Source organism: Otolemur garnettii, unplaced genomic scaffold (genome assembly GCF_000181295.1).
Source record: "Otolemur garnettii isolate 467f Iridium unplaced genomic scaffold, OtoGar3 scaffold00001, whole genome shotgun sequence".
Classification (NCBI taxonomy): domain Eukaryota; kingdom Metazoa; phylum Chordata; class Mammalia; order Primates; family Galagidae; genus Otolemur; species Otolemur garnettii.
In genome coordinates this window covers 38643758-38654668 of record NW_003852396.1, presented here as the reverse complement: position 1 = coordinate 38654668, position 10911 = coordinate 38643758, and the positions used below count along the sequence as shown (strand labels likewise).

Genomic DNA, 10911 nt, shown 5'->3' with positions numbered 1-10911 from the left:
AAAAAAAAAAAAGAACAGGCATGGTGGCTCACACCTATAATCCTATAATCCTAGCACTTTGGGAGGCTGAGGCAGGAGGATCTCTTAAGCTCAGGAGTTTGAGACTAGCCTGAGCAAGAGTGTAGCCCCCTCTCTACTTAAAATAGAAAAATTAGCTGGGTGTTGGGGCCGGCACCTGTAGTCCCAGCTAATCAGGAAGCAGAGGCGGGAAGATCGCTTGAACGCAGGAGTTAGAGGTTGCTATGAGCTATGCTGACGCCATGGTACTCTAGCCTGGGCTGCAGAGTGAAACTCTGTCTCAAAAAAATGAGGAGCAAAAACCTACACATCTCATTGGATGAAGTTAGTATAATGCTGTTTCTAAACCCAGATAAGAATAGTGAAAGAAAATTAAACTGTAGGCCTGGGCAGTGCCTGTGGATCAGTGAGAAGGGCACTGACCCCATATATGAACGGTGGTGGGTCTGAACCCACCCCTGACCAAACTGCAACAAAAAAATAGCTGGGCGTTGTGGCGGGTACCTGTAGTCCCAGCTTGTCAGGAGGCTGAGGCAAGAGAATCACCTAAGACCAAGAGCTGGAGGTTGATGTGAGCTGTGACACCACGGCACTCTACCAAGGGTGACATAGTGAGACTCTGTCTCTAAAAAAAGAAAAGAAAATTGTAGGCCTAATTTATTAACACCTATATAAAAGAAATCTACATAAAATATTAGTGGTTAGCAATATCCAATTGTGTATTTGCAAAAAACTCCCATAACTTACAAAGAAAGGTGAATCTAGGAATGCAGTACTGGTACAATATTACTAAAGCTATGATTTGACACATTTTAGCAATGAAAGGGAGGTTTTAGCCAAAACTATAAGATAAGGAAAAAGGGAAGAAAGATTTGGAGAGAAGAAAAGAAGCTGTGATTATTTGGGAGTTATAGAATCACCTACATTAAAAAAATGTATCAATAAACAAGAATAACTAAGATAAATCATCAAAGTTACTAAGTACAATGCCCGGCTATTTTTTGGTTGTAGTTGTCATTGTGTCCCATCTGTCACTCCAGATAAATGTTAAAATTCCATATTGAAAAGAATCAATTAAAAAATTAATAGTGGCAAAATGACAAAATTATAGAAGTAAATAAATCAGTGGTAATCAAGAATTAGAGATGGTGGCAGGGTGAAGGAAAGAGAGATAGGTGTGACTATGAAGGGATAGCACAGGGAGACAGTTGTGGTGATGAACTAGCCCTGTACCTTGATTGCACTGGTGGGTATAAGGATCTACACAGGTGATGAAAATAACTTAGAATAGGCTGGGCGTGGTGGCTCACACCTATAATCCTAACACTCTGGGAGGCCGAGGCAGGCGGATTGCTTGAGCTCAGGACCAGCCCTCTAAAAATAGCTGGGCGTTGTAATGGGTGCCTGTTGTGCCACCTACTTGGGAGGCTGAGGCCAGGGGATCACTTGAGTCCAAGAGTTTGAGATTGCTATGAGCTATGATGGCATTGCACTCTACAAAGGGCAACAAGGTGAAACTCTGTCTCAAAAAAAAAAAAAAAAAGATAGTGTTGGGCTGGGCGCAGTGGCTCATGCCTATAATCCTAGAACTCTGGGAGGTTCGAGGCAGGTGGATTGCCTAATCTCATGGGTTCAATACCAGCCTGAACCAGAGCAAGAGTCCATCTCTAAAAATAGCTGGGCATTGTGGCAGATGCCTGTAGTCCCAGCTACTCAGGAGGCTGAGGCAAGAGAATCACTTTAGCCCAAGAGTTTGAGGTTGCTGTGAGTTATGACACCAGGGCACTCACTCTATTGAGTGTGACAAAGTGAGACTGTCCCCCTCCTCCAAAAAAAAAAAGTGTTCTTACTATACTTGTGTAAGAGGTAATGGGAAATTGGGTGATTGGGTGAAGAGTGCATGGGACTTGTCAGTACTATTGTTGCAACTACCTGAAATCTGTAATTACACCATAATTAAAAGGGTATTGCCGGTTTTGTTTTTTTTTTGAGACAGAGTCCCATCTGTGACTCAGGCTAAAGTGCTATGGCATCAGCTTAGCTCACAGCAACCTGAAACTCCTGGGTTCAAATGATCCTCAGCCTCAGCCTCTAGTAGCTGGGACTACAGGTGCCTGCCACAACACCCGGCTAAATTTTTCTATTTTTAGAAGACATGGGGTCTCACTCTTGCCGGTCTCAAATTCCTGAGTTTAAACAATCTTCCTGCCTGAGCCTCCCAGAGTGATAGGATTATAGGCATGAGCTCCTGCACCTGACCCATAATTAAAAGTTATTTAAAATAATAAATAGCTTTTCCTCAGCTGCCACTAATATGCTCAGTCCTTCCAATGAAGCTAAGGTTGCACTGGGTGAGGCCATTGCTTCATCTAGGTACTAACCCCACACCCGACAATGCCAGCCCAGCACTCTCCTGCACCATGGCCAAAGTCTCAGCCTAGGCAACATAGTGAGCCTTGTCCCTACACAAAACAAACAAATGAAAAATGAGCCAGATGTGGTGACGTGTACCTGTGGTCCAAGCTACTCAGGGGGCTGAGGCAGGAGGATCACTTGAGCTCAGGAGTCAGAGGCTGCAGTGTGCTACGATGATGCCACTGCACTCTATCCCAGGCAACAGAATGAGACCTTGTCTCCCCCAACCTCCCTCCTAAAAAAGAAAGGAAATGGAAAATGAAAACATTTTCAAGGAGACTAGGAGGACTTTTCAAATGACTATATGTCATAATTTTTCAAAGTAGAGGATGAGTAAGAGATACTGCCCTAAATCAGCAGTCCCTAACCTTTTTGGCATCAGCAGGGGCTAGTCCATGGAAGACAATTTTTCCACTGACCAGTTTTGGGGGCAGGTTGCACGGGAGGGGGAATCTAACGGGAGGTGCAGCTCAGGCAGTGACGTGAGCCATGGGGAGCAGCTGTAAATTCAGACGAAGCTTTACCAGCCTGCCACTCTCCTCCTGCTGTGTGGCCCAGCTCCTTACAGGCCATGGACCAGTACTGGTCTGCAGCCTGGAGGTTGGAGGCTTTAGCCCTAAATGGAGCTAGCGTGAGGAGCATTCCAGGAAGAAAGCATAGGAACATAGATTGATGAGAATGCGGGACATATTGGAATGGAAAGGGAAAGACAACAGTAAGAGATGAATTCAGAAAAGTGTTAGTGCCAAAATGACTATCATGTTAGACTACTATAGGTAAAAATACTTGTTAAGACAAGTTAAGACTGTTAAGAATTGTGGAAGGGTTAAAAAGGTAAGACTTGAGGCTCAGTGCCTGTAGCTCAGTGAGTAGGGTGCCAGCCACATACACCAAAGCTGGGAGGTTCAAGCCTGGCCTGGGCCTGCTAAACAACAATGACAACTGAAACCAAAAATAGCCAGGCGTTGTGGCAGACACCTGTAGTCCCAGCTACTTGGGAGGCTGAGGCAAGAGAATCACTTAAGCCTAAGAGTTTGAGTTTGCTGTGAACTTTGACACAACAGCATTCTACTGAGGGAGACACAGTGAGACTCTGTCTCAGAAAAAAAAAAAAAAAGATAAGATTTGAACTAAAAAGTCTTGGATTTGGTGAAAAGGGAACACTTCTACACTGCCGGTGGGAATGTAAACTAATATGTTCCTTTTGTAAAGATGTTTGGAGAACACTTGGGGATCTAAAAATAGCCCTGCCATTCAGTCCTACAATTCTGCTACTAGGTATGTATCCAGAAGACCAAAAATCATATTATAAGAAAGATATTTGTACCAGAATGTTTATTGCAGCCCAATTCATAATTGCTAAGTCATAGAAGAAGTTCAAGTGCCCATCAAACCATGAATGGATTAATAAATTGTGGTATATGTGTACCATGGACTATTATGCAGCCTTAAAGAAAGATGGAGACTTTACCTCTTTCATGTTTACATGGATGGAGCTGGAACATGTTCTTCTTAGCAAAGTATCTCAAGAATGAAAGAAAAAGTATCCAATGTACTCAGTCCTATTATAAAACCAATTTATAGCTTTCTTATGAAAGCTGTAACCCAATTATAGCCCAAGAAGAAGGGGAAAGGTAAAAAGGTTGGGGGGAGGATAGGTCAAGGGAGGGTAATTGGTGGGACCACACCTATGGTGCATTTTACATGGGTACATGTTAAATTTACTAACTGTAGAATATAAATGTCTTAACCCAATAACTAAGAAAATGCAGTGAAGGCTATGTTAACCAGTTTAATGAAAATATTTCAAATTGTACATAAAACCAGCACATTGTACCCCATGATTGCATTAATGTACACAGCTATAATTTAATAAAAAAATAAAAAATAAAAAGGTTTTGAATTTCAACTCTACCACACTGCAGATGAAGGACAAATGATTTAACTTCAGTGAGACTCAGTTTCTCATTATGCAAATTTAAATAATATTTAGCTCAGTGAGTTGTGAGAAATGAGAAAATGCACATATCTATGCATAGAACCTGGCATATAATAAATGTTCAGGACATTTATTTATTTTTTATTTTTTCAGAATTTTTTTTTTTTTTTGAGACAGAGTCTCACTAATGTTGTCCTTGGTAGTGCTGTAGCATCACAGCTCACAGCAACCTCAAACTCTTGTTCTTAAGCAATTCTCTTGCCTCAGCCTCCCAGGCACTGGGACTACAGGCGCCTGCCACAACGCCCAGCTCTTTTGTTGTTGTTGTTGTTGCAGTTGTCATTGTTGTTTTAGCTGGCCCAGGCCAGATTCGAACTCACCAGCCTCAGTGTATGTGGCTGGCACTGTCATCACTGTGCTATGGGGGCTGAGCCCATTGTTTTTTTTTGTTATCACCATCATCATTGCACTTATTATTTAAACTAGATAATTACCTGTATTTTACAAAGGTCACTTAGGTACTAACATGAAAGTTGACTTGGAAGGAGTGATATTAAGATCAGATAAACAAAATAAAAGTGAATTGGAGTAGTCTAAATGAGAGATAATAAAGGTTTAAGACAATGTTTTTCAACCTTTTCTAATCTAACAGCACACTTGAACCTATAGTTAAATTTCTGTGGCACACTTAAATTATGTTGATCCCAAAAAAAGAGTAAAAAAAGAATATACTTACTGTGCTTTGAACTTCTAATTTTTTTTTTTTTCAGTTTTTGGCCAGGGCTGGGTCTGAACCCACCACCTCTGGCATATAGGGCCAGTGCCCTACTCCTTTGAGCCACAGGCACTGCCCCATACTTTGAACTTCTTTCAAAAAATAGAGTGCCATGGCATCACAGCTCACAGCAATCTTCAACTCCTGGGCTCAAGAGAGTCTCCTGCCTCAGCCTCCCGAGTAGCTGGGATTACAGGCGCCCGCCACAACGCCCAGCTATTGTTTTGGTTGCAGCCATCATTGTTTTTTGGTGGGCCCGGGCTGGATTTGAACTCTCCACCTTAGTTGTACGTGGCTGGCGCCTTATCCACTTGAGCCACAGGTGCTGAGCCAGCCCATTTTTTGACTTTTCCTCCTTTCCTTGTTCTAATCCCATGTCTCTCACTTCTGCACTTCTGTGGAATCACACTCTGCTATAAATACATAAGTCTTTGTCTCAGGTTCTGCTCTCAGGGAAATCCTGGCTAAGAGCATCGTTACATGAAACGGTCTCAGAAAGCAGACCATTAGGAAGGAATTGCATTACCTACCATTACTATGGCAATATAGCTGTCTATAAATGGGGTGATGAAAACCTCTGACTTATCCTGGCATGACATTTGCTAAGAATCTCACCTGTGTTGATTTGTAAAGGAAAGGGTTGGGCTAGGTAGTGGTCATGGCACTTGAAGTATGAGGCAATGATAATTTTAAGAACTGTAGAATGGGTGCACTTTTTATTAACGTTGGAAGACTTCAAGAAAAAAAAAACTCTCATAAGCCAGCCACAATTCACAACAAGCTGTAAACGGGCTTGGTGCCCATAGCTCAGTGAGTAAGGCACCAGCCACATACACCAAGGCTGGTGGGTTTGAGCCTGGCCTGGGCATACTAAACAAAAATGATAACTGCATCCAAAAAATAGCCAGGCATTGTGGTGGACCCCTGTAGTCCTGGCTACTTGGGAGGCTGAGACAAGAGAATCGCTTAAGCCCAAGAGTTTGATGTTTGCTGTCAGCTGTGATGTCACAGCACTCTACTGAGGGCCACATAGGGAGGCTTTGTCTCAAAAAAAAAAAAAAAAAAAAAAAAAACTGTAAATGAAAGAAAGGGCTTCCATGACAGCATTTCAGAAGATTCTCAGCACCTGTAACAATTGGGTAACCTGAGCTCATCAGGCCAATGTTCTAGTCTTACGGGTAGCATTGCTTTAAAGCCTCAACAAGACTCCTTAAGTGTTAAGATGACTAATAGAAAGTGGGACCATGAAGACCAGTCACCAAGGCTCACACCTGGGATCCTAGCACTTTAGGAGTTCATTGCTTTAGGCCAGGAGTTTGAGACCAGCCTGAGCAAGAGTAAGACCTCATCTCCATAAAAAATAGAAAGATTAGGTGGGTTTGGTGGCATGTGGCTGTAGTATCAGCCATTCAGGAGACTGAGGAGGGTCATTTGAGCCCAGCAGTCTGAGGTTGCAGTGAGTTACGATAATGCTGCTATACTACAGAAGAAAGAAAGGAAAGGAAAGGAAGGGAAGGGAAGGGAAGGGGAGTGGAGGGGATGGAGAGAGGGCAAGGGAGGGGAGACTCTGAGACCTAGGATAAAGATACTCGGTTAAACAAATACAAGCATTTTGAATCCTGGATTCTCTTAAATCTCTAGGATAGCAGGAGGAGTCTCTTCTCTTAGATGAAGGAGAAACCTTCTTACTTGGGGACTCTGCAAAGGCAGAAGTAGATGCCTCGCAAGATGACTTTTGTCTTCAATATTTATCCCTGCTATTCTTTACTGCCTCCAGGCTCATGCTGATGACCAGGTTGGATCTCAGCACAATATAGGATGGGAAATATCTTTTCTTCTCCAAAAGAAAATGGATTACATACAAAAAGAATTATAGGATCTGGATAATATAAGCAGGGGATTAAAGCATAAGTCAAAATAGGTGAGAATATATTTAACATGGAGGTACCTGCCTATGAGTCAGATTCAATCTCCTGGAAAGAACACAATTGGAACTTGTCCTAATGTCATGTTGAGAGGGTGGCTCTTTTAAAACTTGAACATAGGCTTGGTGCCAGTAGCTCAGGGGTTGGGGCACTGGCCACATACACTGGGGCTGGCAGGTTTGAACCCAGCCCGGCCTGCTAAACAACAATGACAACTACAACAATAACAACAAAAAAATAGCTGGGTGTTGTGGTGGACACCTGTAGTCCTAGCTACTTGGGAGATCGAGGCAGGAGAATCACTTGAGGTTGCTGTGAGCTGTGATGCCACAGCACTCTATCAAAGGTAACATGGTGAGACACTGTCTCAAAAAATAAAATAGGCTCGGTGCCTGTGGCTCAAGTGGCTAAGGCACCAGCCACATACACCTAAGGTGGCAGGTTCGAATCCAGCCCAGGCCCGCCAAAAACAACAATGATGGCTGCAACCAAAAAATAGCTGGGCGTTGTGGTGGGTGCCTGTGGTCCCAGCTACTTGGGAGGCTGAGGTAGGAGACTCTCTTGAGCTTGGGAGTTGGAGGTTTCTGTGAGCTGTGATGCCACAGCACTCTACCCAGGGGGATAGCTTGAGGCCCTGTCTCAATAATAATAATAATAATAAAATAAAATAAATAAAGCTTGAACACAAGGAACATATTAACATAGCTTCTAACAATTTGTGTGTGGCTTTGGGCCTGCAGAAAGTAAAGACTAAAAGCAGCTTGCCTTTAATGGGAAAGACATTACTTTCTACTATCTACTATCACATTTACCGTCTTGATCCAAAGTTCTAACTCTTCCGTCTTCTGTCATTATACACTTCACAGTGACCTTGATCTCTTAACACTACAGGTCATTGTTTTGGTCCAATATATTGAAAACACTATACTAATTGTGCACTCTATCCCAGGCAATGGAGTGAGACCTTGTCACCCCCACTCCCACTCCAAAAAAAAAAAAGAAAGGAAGACTTTCCAGGAGACTAGGAGGACTTCTCACTGTCTTAGGCTTACAGAATCCTTGATATACCATCATATGATTCCATACAACACTCCTCAGTACAGGGACTCTTTTCATGACAGGTCAAGTACAACAGTGGGAGCAAGGGAGAGGCCATGAAATCCACTGTTTCTTCCATATTCCCTATCATCCAAAAACTGCTGTGAATGGAATTGAAGTGGCCAGTTAAATGCTCACCCCATTCATCAGCTTGGAGATAGAACCCTGGGGGGTTAGGGTAATGTTCTCTAGGATGTATTTATGTGCTGAACTAATATTGATATATATTCCAAATGGTTAGAATAAATGGATCTGGGAACAAATTGTAAAAGTCAGATTTGCTCTATTCACTTGGAACACAGAAACCTTGAATTTAAAGCCATCACTTTAATTTAATTTAATTTTTTTTTTTTTTGAGACAGAGCCTCAAGCTGTTGCCTTGGGTAGAGTAATGTGGCATCACAGCTCACAGCAACCTCCAACTCTTGGGCTCAAGTGATTCTCTTGCCTCAGCCTCCCAAGTAGCTGGGACTATCGGTGCCCGCCACGACAACTGGCTGTTTTTTGGTTGCAGCCATTGTTGTTTGGCAGGCCCGGGCTGGATTCAAACCCGCCAACTCAGGTATATGTGGCTGGCACCTTAGCTGTTTGAGCCACAGGCACCGAGCCTAAAGCCACCACTTTTATCTTGATCACTTTAGAATTCTTAGTCCAGTGAGCCAGCAGGCAAAAAAAGACATTACTATAAACATTAAAAATAAAGGTAGGGATAATCAACCCTTATTAACATGGTATTTCTGTTTCCATTGATAATAGTGAAAAGCTACCATATTTTGCTGTGTATAATGTATACTTTTTTGGTCCAAATGTTCGAGGGAAAAATAAGGATATGCATTATGCATTCGTAGTACTAATTCTGTATCTATGCAAATGTTTTTAATTCATTTATTTATGCTTACACCTTAAAAGTATAACTCTAAAAAGCAATAACGATACCCATATAAAAAATAACAACCTGGAATGTGGCGATTGTGCCTCTTCTGCGCTGCCCCCTTTCCTGGTCATCCCCTCACCAGGAAGGCTCCGCACCTGCAGGAGCCTGCAGTGTGCCCGGTCAGTTACACCGCCGCCACCACCATCTTGGAAGCGGGGCATGCTGTTATTGGCAGCATGACGAGTAGGATCAGAACCTTGGTGAAAAGAGGGCATAAGTGGCCACGCAGTGGTGCCTCCTTCTCTCATAAAGGCACCAGGCCAGAGACAGCTGCTGCGCAGAAGCTGGGAGCAAGCCCAGGAGAAGGTGACAGTGGTCTCACAACCTGAGGGCCCAGCCTCCCCCACATGTCCCCTCTCGGCCCACCCTCATCCTCATATCCTCTCATTTCCTATCCTTACCCATGTCCGTCAGTGGGAACATGGCCATGGCTGCTCTGGTGAGAACCTCGCCGGGCTTATTTTCCAGGAAGCTAGCATGAGGGTCCAGAGCTGGACCTGCCGGCACCAGGCTCCGGATAGTAGATCCCTCCTTGTGCTCTCTGGGCTGCCTCATCTCTAGCGCAGCTGGCCTCATTCTGAGCCCCTGAGGATACAGCACCAGGAAAGATGATCCCTGAGCTGAGGTGTGGGACCTGGTTCTACTAGTAGCCCATCGTTGTGACCTTGGACCTCTGTCCTAATGAAGTTTCTGTCTGCGAGGGGTACATGGCAGCAAAGCATGGAATCTCAACAGTACCTGAGAGCCCATAAATGGTATAAATAAGTCCATAAGTGAGTCCATAACGAAGCTATGACTCCTCTGAACACCCGATGGGTTGAGTTAGTATAAATCCCGAAACTTGGCAGTAGGAAAAAGCATCTAGGATGCTTAATAGAATGGATATCCATGTCTTTCCCTTGGAGAGTTGATTTAGTGTATTTGGCTGGTTCAGGAGTCTCATTTTAACCAATCCTCCAGGTGATTTGTAGGGTTTGCAAGTTTAAGAAAGGCTGGTGTCATTCATTCTGACATTACTGAGTGTTCAAGGTCTAGATGACTCCAGGAAGTAACAGTCTAGTCATTAAATAAAAATGAAAATGCAAGTTACTTCCCTGGGGTGTCATCAGGAAGGCTCCCTCTTCAGTGCAGTGGCTTGGGGCCCTCAGAATGGGGCCAGCTTCAGGAGAGATTAGACAGACTGGAAAAGGCAGGGATCTACCATCAGGAGCCCAGGTAAGGCAGGACCAGCATTGGACCCTCACACTAGCTTCCCAGGAAATAAGTCTACCACGGTTATCAGTTGAGCAGCTGATCCCAGTCCCACCAGTAGGGTGGGAATAGGAAATGAGAGAATGTGGGGATGAGGGTGAGCTGGGAGGGGACAGCTGGGGGAGGTTAAGTGCTCAGGTTATCCAGACAACTCTCACCTGCTACCTGGGCTTGCTCCTGGCTTCTCTGCAGGCACCAGCTCTGTGCCTCTTGCAAGAGAAGGAGGCCACTTCTGCTCTCTTTTAAGAAATTAAAATGAGGCTCGGCACCCGTGGCTCAAGTGGCTAAGGCGCCAGCCATGTACACCTGAGTGGCAGATTTACATCCAGCCTGGGCCCGCCAAACAACAATGACGGCTGCAACCAAAAAATAGCCGGGCATTGTGGCGGGCGCCTGTAATACCAGCTACTTGGGAGGCTGAGGCAGGAGACTCACTTGAGCCTAGGAGTTGACGGTTGCTGTGAGCTGTGATGCCACAGCACTCTGCCCAGGGGGACAGCTTGAGGCTCTGTCTCAAAAAAAAAAGAAATTAAAATGAAAGATTTTTGTCCTGAAA

General features: G+C 44.1%; 1 pseudogene; it reads right to left on the bottom strand.

Annotated features, from left to right (window-relative positions):
* Nucleotides 1–9659, bottom strand: part of LOC111723369 — a 17062-nt pseudogene extending 7403 nt beyond the window's left edge.
* Between the last annotated feature and the right edge of the window lie 1252 nt (nucleotides 9660–10911).